General features: G+C 52.7%; 1 protein-coding gene across 1 annotated transcript in view; it reads left to right on the top strand.

Annotated features, from left to right (window-relative positions):
• The window catches only part of LOC119968962 (immunoglobulin superfamily member 3-like), a 237,936-nt gene that overhangs the window by 74,865 nt on the left and 150,302 nt on the right, over positions 1-12,769 (top strand). The window lies entirely within an intron of this gene.

Genomic DNA, 12,769 nt, shown 5'->3' with positions numbered 1-12,769 from the left:
AGTATGAATTTTCTGTTTATTTTGGGATTTACTTTTGAGGGGATCAGGACACATTATGGGCTGGTTAGTGCCCAAGATAGGGAAAATATACATGTTATGAGTGAGGAACAAGCTTGTTGGACAAAATTTATTTTTTCGCATTCATGTTTTCATCCGTTAGTAAACTCATGTGGCGGGCGGCACGTGACGCAGTGGTTATCACTGGGACAACGGCGCTGAGGACCCAGGTTCGAATCCCAACCTTGGGTCACTGTCCGCGTGGAGTTTGCACATTCTCCCCATGTCTACATAGGTTTCACCTTCACAACCCAAAGATGTGCAGGTTAGGTGGATTGGCCACGCTAAATTGCCCCTTAATTGGAAAAAGAATAACTGGGTACTCTAAATTTAAAAAAAAAGAAAAGTAAACTCATGAGGTTGTGCCTGTGTTCAATTTGGTGGGCGGAAGTGAACCTGCATCCATGTTTGTAAAGGCTGAAGTATGGGCATTGAGTTAATGGCAGTAATTGCAATTGAATTGAGGCGTCTGAGAGTGCCACATGCTGTATGGAAAGAATTTCATTGCACTTTCAATGAAGTCCAATTCAAATTGTTCTGGAATGTAATATAACAAATGTTTATGAATAAAATAGATTTTTGCAACAAGAATTGTTTAAATGGACCTCGCCAGCCATTGCATACCTAATGACTAGAACACATGTAAAATACCTCAGACCTCACACACCAGAGGATGTTTGAAATGAAATGTCAATACAACTTGTAATTGTAAATGTAGAGCACCTCAGAGCACCATGTAGAGAGGCAGAACTATGCACTGCACTTTATGTAAAGTCATATGTGAACTGTTCTGTAATGTGCTCGCCAAATTTTATGAATAATATATATTTTAAAAGCAAAAAAATCTTTAAAGTCACTTTGTCAGCAGTTGCCTCGGGAGATGGAGCAGGTGTCTACAGCTCATCAGTCTAATTTAAGTGCCTTGGGCCTACCCTTTCTGTAGCAGGAGTTATTTCCTGTGCCCATTCATGTTAGTAATATCCATGGCACTATCCCATTGTGTTTGCAAGCAAGCCAGAAGGACAGCAAATTGTAATTTTAAAGCCACTTTAATGTAGAAAATGTTGCTTAATGAGGGAGGGGGGGAAGAGTTTAAAGACTGTCAGCTGTGGTAATCGTTGCGGGCGGGATGGAACATTTGACAGGCTAGCAAAAGGTTTGTTGACTTTGTTTGGCAGCATGGTGGCGCAATGGTTAGCATTGCTGCCTTACGGCGCCAAGGTCCCAGGTTCGATACCGGCACATGTGCGCGCCACTGCAGTCTTGGCGATTAACTTGGAACTAGATCCCTCCCTCTCTGCATGAATCAAGGGAGACAATTTCAGGAACAATCAATTTGATGGAAAATTATTGCTAATCATTAGCGCTCGGTAGGCGAGAACAGTTTTGCTCAATAATTGAAGTTTTGGGGTAATAGTAATTTCAAATCGTGAGCTTGCTGTGTTCCTTAAATTAATCTGAAAAAGGTTTTTTTTTGTTCTGTCTTGCTTGGGAAATTTCATGATGAATAATGACTCCAGTGTTTATTAAATCAATAACAAATCTCCCAGAATTGACTCCAGATGCCACGAAATGTTTGCATGCAGTGAAACGATTCTCCGTGCATTCTTTGGTATTGTGCTTTGTTATGGCCAAGCAGCTTAGAAAAAGAGGGAATCAAATGAGTGATGTATCAGGAAGCTGCAATGAGCATGGAAACATATTCTTGGTTTCTGTCAATTTTTTGATTAAGACTCCTGCATTGCGTTGGTCTTACCCCCACAACCCAAAGATATGCCGAGTAGGTGTATTGGCCTGCTAAATTGCCCCTTAATTGGGAATTTATTTTTAAAAACACTCCTGCATACAGTTTGTGAGAATAAAATATGAATTTGTTCACAATTAACTCTTTGATACAAACATGCATATGACCAAAGATCAGGGGTAGGCCATTCGGCCCCTCAAGCCTGTTTGGTCATTTAATAAGATCACAACTGATTTGAAAGTAACCTCAAATCTGCATCCCGCCTACCCCTTGCTCACCAAGAGTCTATCCATCTCTCCTTTAAAAATATTCAAGGATCTGCTTCCACAACATTTTCAGGAAGAGATTTCCAAAAACGTACAACCCTCTGAGTGTAAATAAAATCACCTAATTTCTCTTTTAAATGGATGAGCCTTTATTTTTAAATAGTGACTCCTAATTTTAGATTATCCCAGAAGAGGAAACATCCTCTCCACATCTATCCTGTCAGGACCCCTCCAGACCTTACATGCTTCAATCAAGTCACCTCTTAGTCTTCGAGAAGCCATGAAAGAGTAGAAAGATAGATGACATTTAAGTTGTCATGGTGTGGGATAGAGTAAGGGAGAAGGGCACACATGGTAAATACTCACAAATATATTTGCACCACCAATCCGATCTATATCTAACCTCTGTCTCACGGGTGTGAAGGACTGGATGCGGAGTGGGGGGGGGGAGACAATATGGTTACACCCTCATGAGATGTGGAAGGGCATGGGGGCAGCAGTGTGAACCCACTATGTATGACTGCGTCCCCAGTGAGTGACCTCTAAGTGTTCACCATCTACCACAACACCTCCTGGACCTCACCCCCTAAACATATTTGGACCCGTGAGAAGGAATCACTAGCTCACATGCAGGGACCATCCAGCCAGAAAATAATATGTTAACTTAAAGGCAGGAGTCAGAATTTGTCAGACAATGAGGAATACAAGAGCTCTTCTCACGGCGAGTCATCATCATCCTCCGGCCCATGGACAAGGCCTGCTGATACTGCCTGCCCAGGGCCAACACCATGTGGTGATGCTGGTGGGACACATGGAGGGGGTGGCGGAGCTGTAGTAGTGGGAAGGAGCGGAAGGCTAGAGGGAAGGTGGAGTGAAGGACTGACAGGGGGAAAGATTGAGAGTTTCAGGAGAAGGTGGATTTTATATGTGTGTGGGGGAGGCGTTTGAAGTACGGGGAGCGGGGGAAGAGTGGGATAGGGCAGCAGAGCTGTTGGTGGCCTGGCTCCCTACTTGGTAAATCAGGAGGTGATAAGGTCGTCCTGTGTGTCAAGATCCTGGATCACATGTTGGGCAGCCTGCTGTGCCAGCTCAGGCTCCATATCCGGATCCACCCGGACATCAGTATTGTCCTCCTCGTCAGATGAGGCCTGCTGTTCTTCCTCCTCCTCCATGTCGTTCCGCTGCTGTGCGATGTTATGAAACATGCAGCAGGCCACCACAATGCTTGAGACCCTCTGGGGGCCTACTTGAGCGCCCCACCAGAGCAGTCCAGGCATCAGAAGCGCATCTTCAGAACGCCAATATATCGCTTGATGATGCTCCTGGTTGCTTAGCGTTATAACGGTTCTCCGCCTCAGTACAGGTGTCATTAGCCATGACCTCAGCGGCCCACTAGCCAACTCCTCACCTGAGGGAGCACTTGATAGTACAGGGAATCGAAGAGTGGGGCAAGATGTATGCATCATGTCGCTGTCTATATATTGGGTGCAGACGTGCATGATGTGCAGCTGGTGGTTGCACACTTAACTGCATATTGATGAAGGACACCCCTGTTGAACCGGTGCTCGGAGGGGACATGCATGCCATCGATCGTCCCTGGACCTGGGGCATGCCAGAGATGGCAGCAGATCCTGCTGCACAGGCATCTTGTTGGGCCTGGTCCAGGTTGAAGGTGATGTAGTCTGATACCCGGGCACATAGGGTGGTAGTTCCTGTGTGCGGATGTCTGTGAGGTCCCATACATGTCAGCGCTCGAGCCCCGGAATGAGCCAGAGGCATAAAAATTCAGGGCGACTGTCACCGGGAGCAGGTGTCCTCCTCCACATCCAAACGGTGCCAGGTATGTCACCATCTGGCACAGGTGGTGAACGGTCACCCTGGTGAACTGAAGTCTTCAGCTGCACACGTGGTCCGGCAGCAGCTCCTCGAAGGACAGGCGCTGCCAGCATATACGTGGTCTGATGTGGTGCTTCCTCTGTTGGATGGCTAGCACATGAGCCTCACCAGCTGGCCCCTGCTCTTCTGGGCAGGCTCCTCTTATGCAGGGTTCTCTCTGGGGTAGCCCTGGCAGCAGCGGCCATGTAGATAGTGAGCATCGCTAGCTGTAGTCCGAAATCCATGTCTCGGCAGGGGAGAGAGATAGAGAATGTTAGCAAGGTGAGGATTCCCTTGACAATCCAATACCACCAGGCTACATGCTTACCCTGAGTTGTACTGCTGCACCACCCTCAACATGCCCCCTCCCCCTCCAATGGCCCCTTAGAAATGATGCAGTCTGCATTGCACCCCTGTCCCCATCAGTGACTGGTACCCGGCCTGTGATATGGGGAACCTCTATCCTCCTCACCCGTGCCTGGCAACAGAGGCACTGGTGGCTGTTAGTGATATGGGGCGGAATTCTCCGACCCCCCACAGGGTCGGGGAATTTCCCGGGACCGGCGTAAAACCCGCCCCCGGCGTGGCTGGAATTCTCCGCCACCTGGGAACCGGCGGGAGCGGGAATCACGCCGCACCGATCGTCGTGCCCCCCGCGGCGATTCTCCGGCCCGCGATGGGCCGAAGTCCCGCCGCTGACAGGCCTCTCCCGCCGGCGGGAATTGGAGCACCTATGGTGCCGGCAGGATTGGCGGCGCGAGCGGGCCCCCGGTGTCCTGGGGGCGGCGTGGGGCGATCGGACGCTGGGGGGGTGCCCCCACAGTGGCCTAGCCCGCGATCGGGGCCAACCGATCGGTGGCCGGGCCAGTGCCGTGGGAGCACTCTTTTTCTTACGCCGCCACCACGGCCTCCACCATGGCGGAGGCGGAAGAGACCCCCCTACCGCGCATGCGCCGGTGGTGACGTCAGCGGTCGCTGACGCACCGGCGCATGCGCGAACCGGCGAAGGCCTTTCGGCCGGCCCTGACGCCGGGCGGCGGGCGTCAAAGGCCGTTGGCACCGGTTTTGGCGGCAGTCGGTGTGGCGCCAACCACTCCGGCGCGGGCCTAGCCCCTAAAGGTGCGGAATTGCACCTTTGGGGAGGCCCGACGCCGGAGTGGTTGGCGCAACTCCGCTACGCCGGGACCCCCGCCCTACTAGGTAGGGGAGAATCCCGGCCATGGTCTGTAGCCCCTGACCTGTTTCTCCTACTGTGGGCCTCCTCATTGGGTGAACCTTGTGCTATCCCATCAGGAGCGTGACAACTGGTGTCGCTGTGATATCCATACTGTACAGCATTTTGTCTCCAAACGTGTTGGCAGGTCCAACAGATGGGGTTGAGCGAAGGATGTGGTGTTTGCTGGTACCTTGGCTACAGTGTTCTGTGGAGCCTGGGTTTTACACACAGATTGGAGCACGGAGTTGGTCAGGTTTCCTGGCCGGGGACGGGATGGATGGGATCAGGGATGCGGTGAACAGGCGGGGCTTGACGACATCTCCTGATCCTCTGGAGTGGGCTAGCTAATGGTGCCGCTGATGATGCTTTTACTCTGAGAGGGGCTGTGTGCCAGGGAGGGTTCCAGCAGCAACGGTGCATGTGTCCTTTGTTTGCGGTGAGCTCTGCTAATCCCCTACGTCTTCTATTTCGGGGCTGCACTTCTGAGGAGTACACTGAGGAGTGCTAGCACCCGGTGGGCTGGCGATTGAGCATGGCCACACCCATCCTGTTGATAATACTGCTGGTGTATGAGGGTTTCCAGAGGAGTGGGCTGGCTGCGTTTTCACATGACCAGAAGCCCTCAGAACATTTGCGGGGATCTGTGAGCAGTCAGCAGACTCACCAGCCAGGAGCCTGTAAGTTGCAGCTCAGGTGTGGATTTAAATGATTTTATGCAGCAATGGGGATCTCAGAGGGGGGACATCCCTGAGTCCACACATTTACCACCAAGCCATTCCCTGCTATTCCTTGAGTTCCAGCCATACATGCCCCAGCAAGTCCAAATAGTTTGCTTACTTCCTTGCTCCCCATGAATCCTGGATCTCACTTGTAAATACTTGCACCAAATCACGCCCACGTGATTCACGGCTGAGAGGACTAGAGCATCATGGGAGGTTGGAGATTCAGCCCGGTAATCATATTCAAATGCATTCAAGCCATGGTTTTACATGGTGCCGCTGGCGTGGGGCGGGAGCATTGCAATGGGATTGGCACTTGGCGCCGATCCCGTTTTATGACCGCGCTCCATTCTCCGCTGGATCAGGAAACTCTCTACTAGCGTGGGGTAATGGAGAATCCACCCCCCTGTGTTTGCTCAGTGAATATGACCAAGAATAGCAGGCCAGGTTTCTCTCATCGGTGCTAATTTATGATGTACTTGTACCATATGTTTTCACATTGGCATAAAGCTTCTTCAGTGTAATTAGTTTGCAAGGCCCAAATTGACCCAGATGCAGAATGGAATGCGATTTCTCTATGAATTTTTAAAATTTGCTCAACCCTGACTCTGGATTCAACCTATATTCTTTTTTTTTAATTTTTTCCGGTTAAGGGGCAATTTAGCATGGCCAATCTACCTACCCCGCACATCTTTGTACCTACCCATGCAAACACAGGGAGAATGTACAAACTCCACATGGACAGTGACCTGGGGCTGGGATCAGACCCCGTCCTCGGTGCAGAGAGGCAGCAGTGCTCACTACTGTGACACCACGCTGCCCTTAACCTACTTTCTTTTTTTTAAAATAATTTTTATTGAAAAATAGCAATCATAAACATTCGCCCCTCCTCAATGAACAACACAACATATTAACAACAACAACTTAAATTAACACAATGTTAAGTTACATAACCGTAGAGAAAAAAAATAGAAACTATAATAAGGAACACCCCCCCCCCCCCCCCCCCCCCCGGGGTTGCTGCTGCTATTGACCAAGATACCTATCTTTGAGCCAGGAAGTCCAGAAAAGGCTGCCACCGTTTATAGAACCCTTGTATTGATCCTCTCAGGGCAAATTTGACCCTCTCCAATTTTATAAATCCTGCCATGTCACTGATCCAGGTCTCCAAACCTGGGGGCCTCGCATGCGTCCTTCCACTGTAGCAGAATCCTTCGACGGGCTACTAGGGACGCAAAGGCCAGGACACCGGCCTCTTTCGCCTCCTGCACTCCCGGCTCCACCGCAACTCCAAAAATCACGAGTCCCCACCCTGGTTTGACCCTGGATCCAACCACCCTCGACACCGTCCCCGCCACCCCCTTCCAGAATTCTTCCAGTGCCGGGCATGCCCAGAACATATGGGCATGATTCGCTGGACTCCCCGAACACCTGGTGCACCTGTCCTCATCTTAAATTGGATGAGACTAAGCCTCGCACATGAAGAGGAAGAGTTGACTCTCTCCAAGGCATCTGCCCAAGTCCCGTCCTCTATCTGCTCCCCAATTTTCCCCTCCCATTTAGCCTTCAGCTCCTCCACTGACGACTCCTCCACCTCCTGCATTACCTTATAAATGTCAGACACCTTCCCCTCTCCGACCCACACCCCCGAAAGCACTCTGTCCATCGCCCCCCGCGAAGGCAGTAAAGGAAATTCCTCCACCTGTTGCCTAGCAAACGCCTTTACCTGCAAGTATCTGAACATGTTCCCTTGGGGGAGCCCAAATTTATCTTCCAGTTCCCCCAGGCCCGCAAACCTCCCGCCAATGAACAGGTCCCTCAATTTACTGATGCCCACCCTTTGCCACCCCCTAAATCCCCCATCATTGTTCCCCGGGATGAACCGATGATTTCCACCCAATGGAGCCTCCATCGAGTCCCTGTTTCCCCCCTATGCCGTCTCCACTGTCCCCAGATTCTTAGGGTCGCCTCCACCACCGGGCTCGTGGTATACCTCTTAGGAGAGAGTGGCAACGGCGCAGTTGCCAAGGCACCCAGGCTCGTACCTCTGCATGACGCCATCTCCATTCTTTTCCACGCCGCCCCCCCCCCCCCCCCCCCCCCCCCCCTCCATCACCCATTTACGCACCATTGACACATTGGCCGCCCAATAGTACCCCAAAAGGTTGGGCAGCGCCAGCCCGCCTCTATCCCTCCCTCACTCCAGGAACACCCTCTTCACTCTCGGAGTCCAATGTGCCCACACAAAGCTCAAAATGCTGCTAGTCACTCTCCTAAAGAAGGCCCTGGGGATGAAGATGGGCAGGCACTGAAAGAGGAACAAGAACCTCGGAAGCACCGTCATTTTGACGGACTGCACCCTCCCTGACAATGGCAGCATGTCCCACCTCTTGAACTCCTCCTCCATCTGATCCACAAGCCTGGTGAAATTATGCTTGTGAAGAGTCCCCCAGTCCCTGGCCACCTGCACCCCCAGGGATTGTCCAAATCCAAATCCCCCAGGGAGCCTACCAATTCCTTCCTCCTGGTCTCCAGGGCGCACCACAAACACCTCACTCTTGCCTAAATTTAATTTATAGCCTGAAAAGGTCCCAAACTCAGCTAGCAATTCCATCACCCCCGGCATCACTCCCACCGGGTCCGCCACATACAGTAACAGGTCATCGGCATACAACTATGTTCCTCCCCACCTCGCACCAAACCTCTCCACCTCCCTGAATCCCTCAACGCCATCGCCAACGGCTCGATTGCCAATGCAAACAACAAGGGGGGACAGGGGGCAACCCTGCCTGGTCCCTCGGTAAAGCCGGAAGTACTCCGACCTCCTCCCATTCGTGGCCACACACGCCATCGGGGCCTCATATAGCAGCCTCACCCATCTAATAAACCCTTCACCAAATCCAAACCTCCCCAATACCTCCCTTAAGTACCCCCACTCCACTCTATCGAAGGCCTTCTCTGCATCCAGCGCCACCACTATCTCAGCCTCCCCCTCAATCGTCGGCATCATGATGGCATTCAACAATCTCCACACATTCGTGTTCAGCTGCCTTCCCTTCACAAACCCTGTCTGGTCCTCGTGTACAACCCCTGACACACAGTCTATCCTGGTGGCCAGGATTTTTGCCAGCACCTTGGCATCCACATTGAGGAGAGATATGGGCCTGTATGAATCACACTGCTGGGGGTCCTTGTCCCTCTTTAAGATTAACGAAATTAGCGCCCGCGATATCGTCGGGGGCAAAGTCCCCCCTTCCACGCTTCATTAATTGTCCGCACCAGCAAGGGGCCCACCAGGTCCACAAACTTTTTATAAAATTCCACCGGGAACCCATCCGGCCCCGGCGCCTTCCCTGACTGCATCTGCCCGATCCCCTTAACTAGCTCCTCCAGCTCAATCGGCGCACCCAACCCCTCCACCTGCTCCTCCTGCACCTTCGAGAAAGCCCGTCGAGAAACCTCTCCATTCCCCTCCTCTCCACCGTTGGCTCCGACCGGTACAGTTCCCCGTAAAAGTCCTTGAAGACCTCATTCACCTCTACCCCCTTCCGCACCACATTCCCACTCTTGTCTCTCACTCCAGCAATTTCCTTAGCCGCATCCCGCTTGCGGAGCTGATGAGCCAGCATCCTACTCGCCTTTTCACCATGTTCGTACACTACCCCTTGTGCCTTCCTCCACTGTGCCTCCGCCTTTCTAGTGGTCAGCAAATCAAATTCAGCCTGCAGGCTGCGCCGCTCCCCCAACAGTCCCTCCTCTGGTGCCTCTGCGAACCTCCTGTCTATCGGCAGCATCTTTCCCACCAGTCTATCCCTCTCACTCCTCTCGCTCCTCTCCCTGTGTGCCCGGATGGATATCAGCTCCCCACGAATCACTGCCTTCAGGGCTTCCCAGACCATCCCCACCTGGACCTCCCCCGTATCATTCACCTCGAGGTACCACTCAATACTTGCCCGGACCCTCCTACACATCTCCTCCTCCGCCAACAACCCCACATCCAACCGCCACAACGGGCGCTGGTCCCGCACCTCCCCCATCTCCAACTCTATCCAATGCGGAGCGTGGTCGGAGATTGCAATGGCCGAATATTCGGCCTCTTCCACTCTCGGAATCAGTCCCCTACTCACCACGAAGAAGTCTATCCGAGAATAGACCCTATGTACGTGGGAGGAGAAAGAGTACTCCCGTGCCCTCGGCCTCACAAACCTCCATGGATCCACCCCTCCCATCTGGTCCATAAACCCACTCAGTACCTTGGCTGCCGCCGGCCTCCTACCCGTCCTAGAGCTGGACCGATCCAGTGAAGGATGCAACACCGTATTGAAGTCCCCCCCCCCCCCCCCCCCCCTCCCCATAATCAGACCTCCCGCCTCTAGATCCGGGACCCGTCCCAGCATACGCCTCATAAAGCTCGCATCGTCCCAATTTGGGGCATACACACTAGCAAGTACCAACTTCTCTCCATGTAGCCTGTCCCTAACCATAACATACCTACCCCCCTTATCCGCCACCACCTCAGATGCCTCAAACGACACATTTTTCCCCACCAGAATCGCCACTCCCCGGTTATTCACATCCAACCCAGAGTGGAAAACCTGCCCCACCCACCCCTCCCTCAGACGGACGTGGTCCGCCACCTTCAGGTGGGACTCCTGAAGCATTGCCACATCTGCCTTTAGCCCCCTCAGATGAGCAAGTACCCTCGACCGCTTCACCGGTCCATTCAATCCTCTCGCATTCCAGGTGACCAACCGGATCAGAGGGCGTCCCGCCCCCCTCCCCCGTCGACTAGCCCGTCGACTGCCCGCCCCAGGCCAATACCCCCCGCCCGACCCAGTCCCCACAGCGACAACACCTCACCTCTGTCCCCCCCGGCCCCCACCAGCTCCTTCCTGAACCTGCAACCCGGTATTCCCCTTTCCCCCCCAGGCTAGGAACCCTCCTAGCCGCGAACCGTCCTCCATTGTGCTTCCATGGGTCAGCTAACTTCTGCTGACCCTGGAAACTCCCGCCAAAAACCCGACCCCTCCCAAAGTGGGATCATCCCCTAATCTATCCCTCCTCCAGGCACCGCTCCAGCACGGTGAAGAACCAGTTAAGGCCCCCCCCCCCTGTCATCGTCTCCACCCCCCAGCCCCGCAACGCGGGAAACCAGAGGAAAGCCCGCGCTTTCGCACTGCCCCACCACACCCTTCTGACGCAGCTCCCAAATACCAGCCCCTCTCCATACCCCCAACCCGATATAGAATACAACAAAACCCCCAACCCTCCCCGCAAGATACAAAACTCAAACAATGCCCCCCAACAAAAAACAGGACAACACCCCTATAAATAACCATATCAAAATTACAAAAGTACAGAAAAAGAGAACACAGCAACAGCAGAATCCAGCAATAAAGTATTACAACTGACCCCGCAACCCCCAACCCCTAGTTCGAGTCCAGTTTCTCCGTCCGCACGAAGGCCCACGCCTCCTCCGGGGAATCAAAATAATAATGCCGGTCCAAATAAGTTACCCACAGGCGCGCAGGCTGCAACATTCCGAACTTTATCTTCTTCTTGTAGAGCACCTCTTTCGTCCGATTAAACCCGGACCGCCGCTTAGCCACCTCCGCACTCCAATCCTAGTAGATCCGTACTACCCCATTCTCCCAGTTGCTGCTCTTCACCTTCTTGGCCCAGCGCAGCACACACTCCCGATCACTGAACCAGTGGAACCTCACCAGCACCGCACGCGGGGGTTCATTCTCCTTCGGCCTCCTGGCCAGTACTCTGTGGGCTCCCTCCAGCTCCAGGGGCAGATGGAAAGATCCTGCCCCCACTAGCGAGTTCAGCATCGTGGCCATGTAGGTTGTCAGATCCGACCCCTCCAGCCCCTCCGCAAGGCCCAAGATCCTCAGAATTATCCGCCTCATGCGGTGATCAAGCTCCTTGAAGCGGTCCTGCCACTTCTTGTGGAGTGCCTCGTGCCCCTCCACCTTACTCACGAGGACCACGGCCTCCTCCTCTCGTTCAGTGGCCTGCATCGGCAACGTCTTGATGGCAGCACCCTGGGTCGTCTGAATCACCGAGACCCTTTTGTTCGTTTCCTGCAGAGAGCTCAGTACCTCAGCCTTGAAATCTGCAAAACAGTGCAGGAGAGCAGCTTGCTGCTCCTGGGCCCACTGCTTCCACTCCTCTGGTGCTCCGCCGGCCGCCATCTTGGATTCCTTCCCCCGTTTTTTCTGGGGAGCTGCTGCCGTTTTTTCCCCCTTTCCACTCCGAGTTCGAGTCATGAAATGCGGAGAAAGTCGATCAGCACACCTTCTCCCACTGGGAGACGTCTAAAAAATTCCGTTTTGGATCTAAAAAGAGCCGAAAAGTCCGTTTGAAACGGGAGCTTCCAAATGTGCGGCTTCCTACGTCATCGCCGCCACCGGAAGTCCTTAACCTACATTCTTAAAGACAACGTCACTGCCAAGCAAAACCAGTTATAACTAAAATTCAGACTGTTGTAGTGTGACTGCACCCGTTTCAAGTGTGGTTGTTGTTGGGATATCGCAACTGGGCTTAACAGCCCTTGTTTTCAAATGGCAATTGCTTATCCACTGACCCTAGCTGTAAAATGTGTGCGCATGCTTAGGTGTGCATGAGAGAGACACAGGTTGGTTTGGAAAGGATTGAACCTGGTTGCAGTGGTCAAGTACCGAGCAATATTCGCAGCAGGTGTTCAAAGATTAATAGTAATTTACTCATGGGTACCAGCAACCTTGGAACTGTTCTCCAGCAAGGTGTTAATATTTTCTGGATAAGAGAGACAGGAACGTTGGCCAGAGGAAGAAAATGTACTCCTCACTGCTTTGAAGTCATGTGCTTGTGGACAGACGTTGATGAGTAACAACTACATCAGGGA

Source organism: Scyliorhinus canicula, chromosome 7 (assembly GCF_902713615.1).
Source record: "Scyliorhinus canicula chromosome 7, sScyCan1.1, whole genome shotgun sequence".
Lineage (NCBI taxonomy): Eukaryota > Metazoa > Chordata > Chondrichthyes > Carcharhiniformes > Scyliorhinidae > Scyliorhinus > Scyliorhinus canicula.
This window is presented reverse-complemented; position numbering and strand designations above follow the sequence as displayed.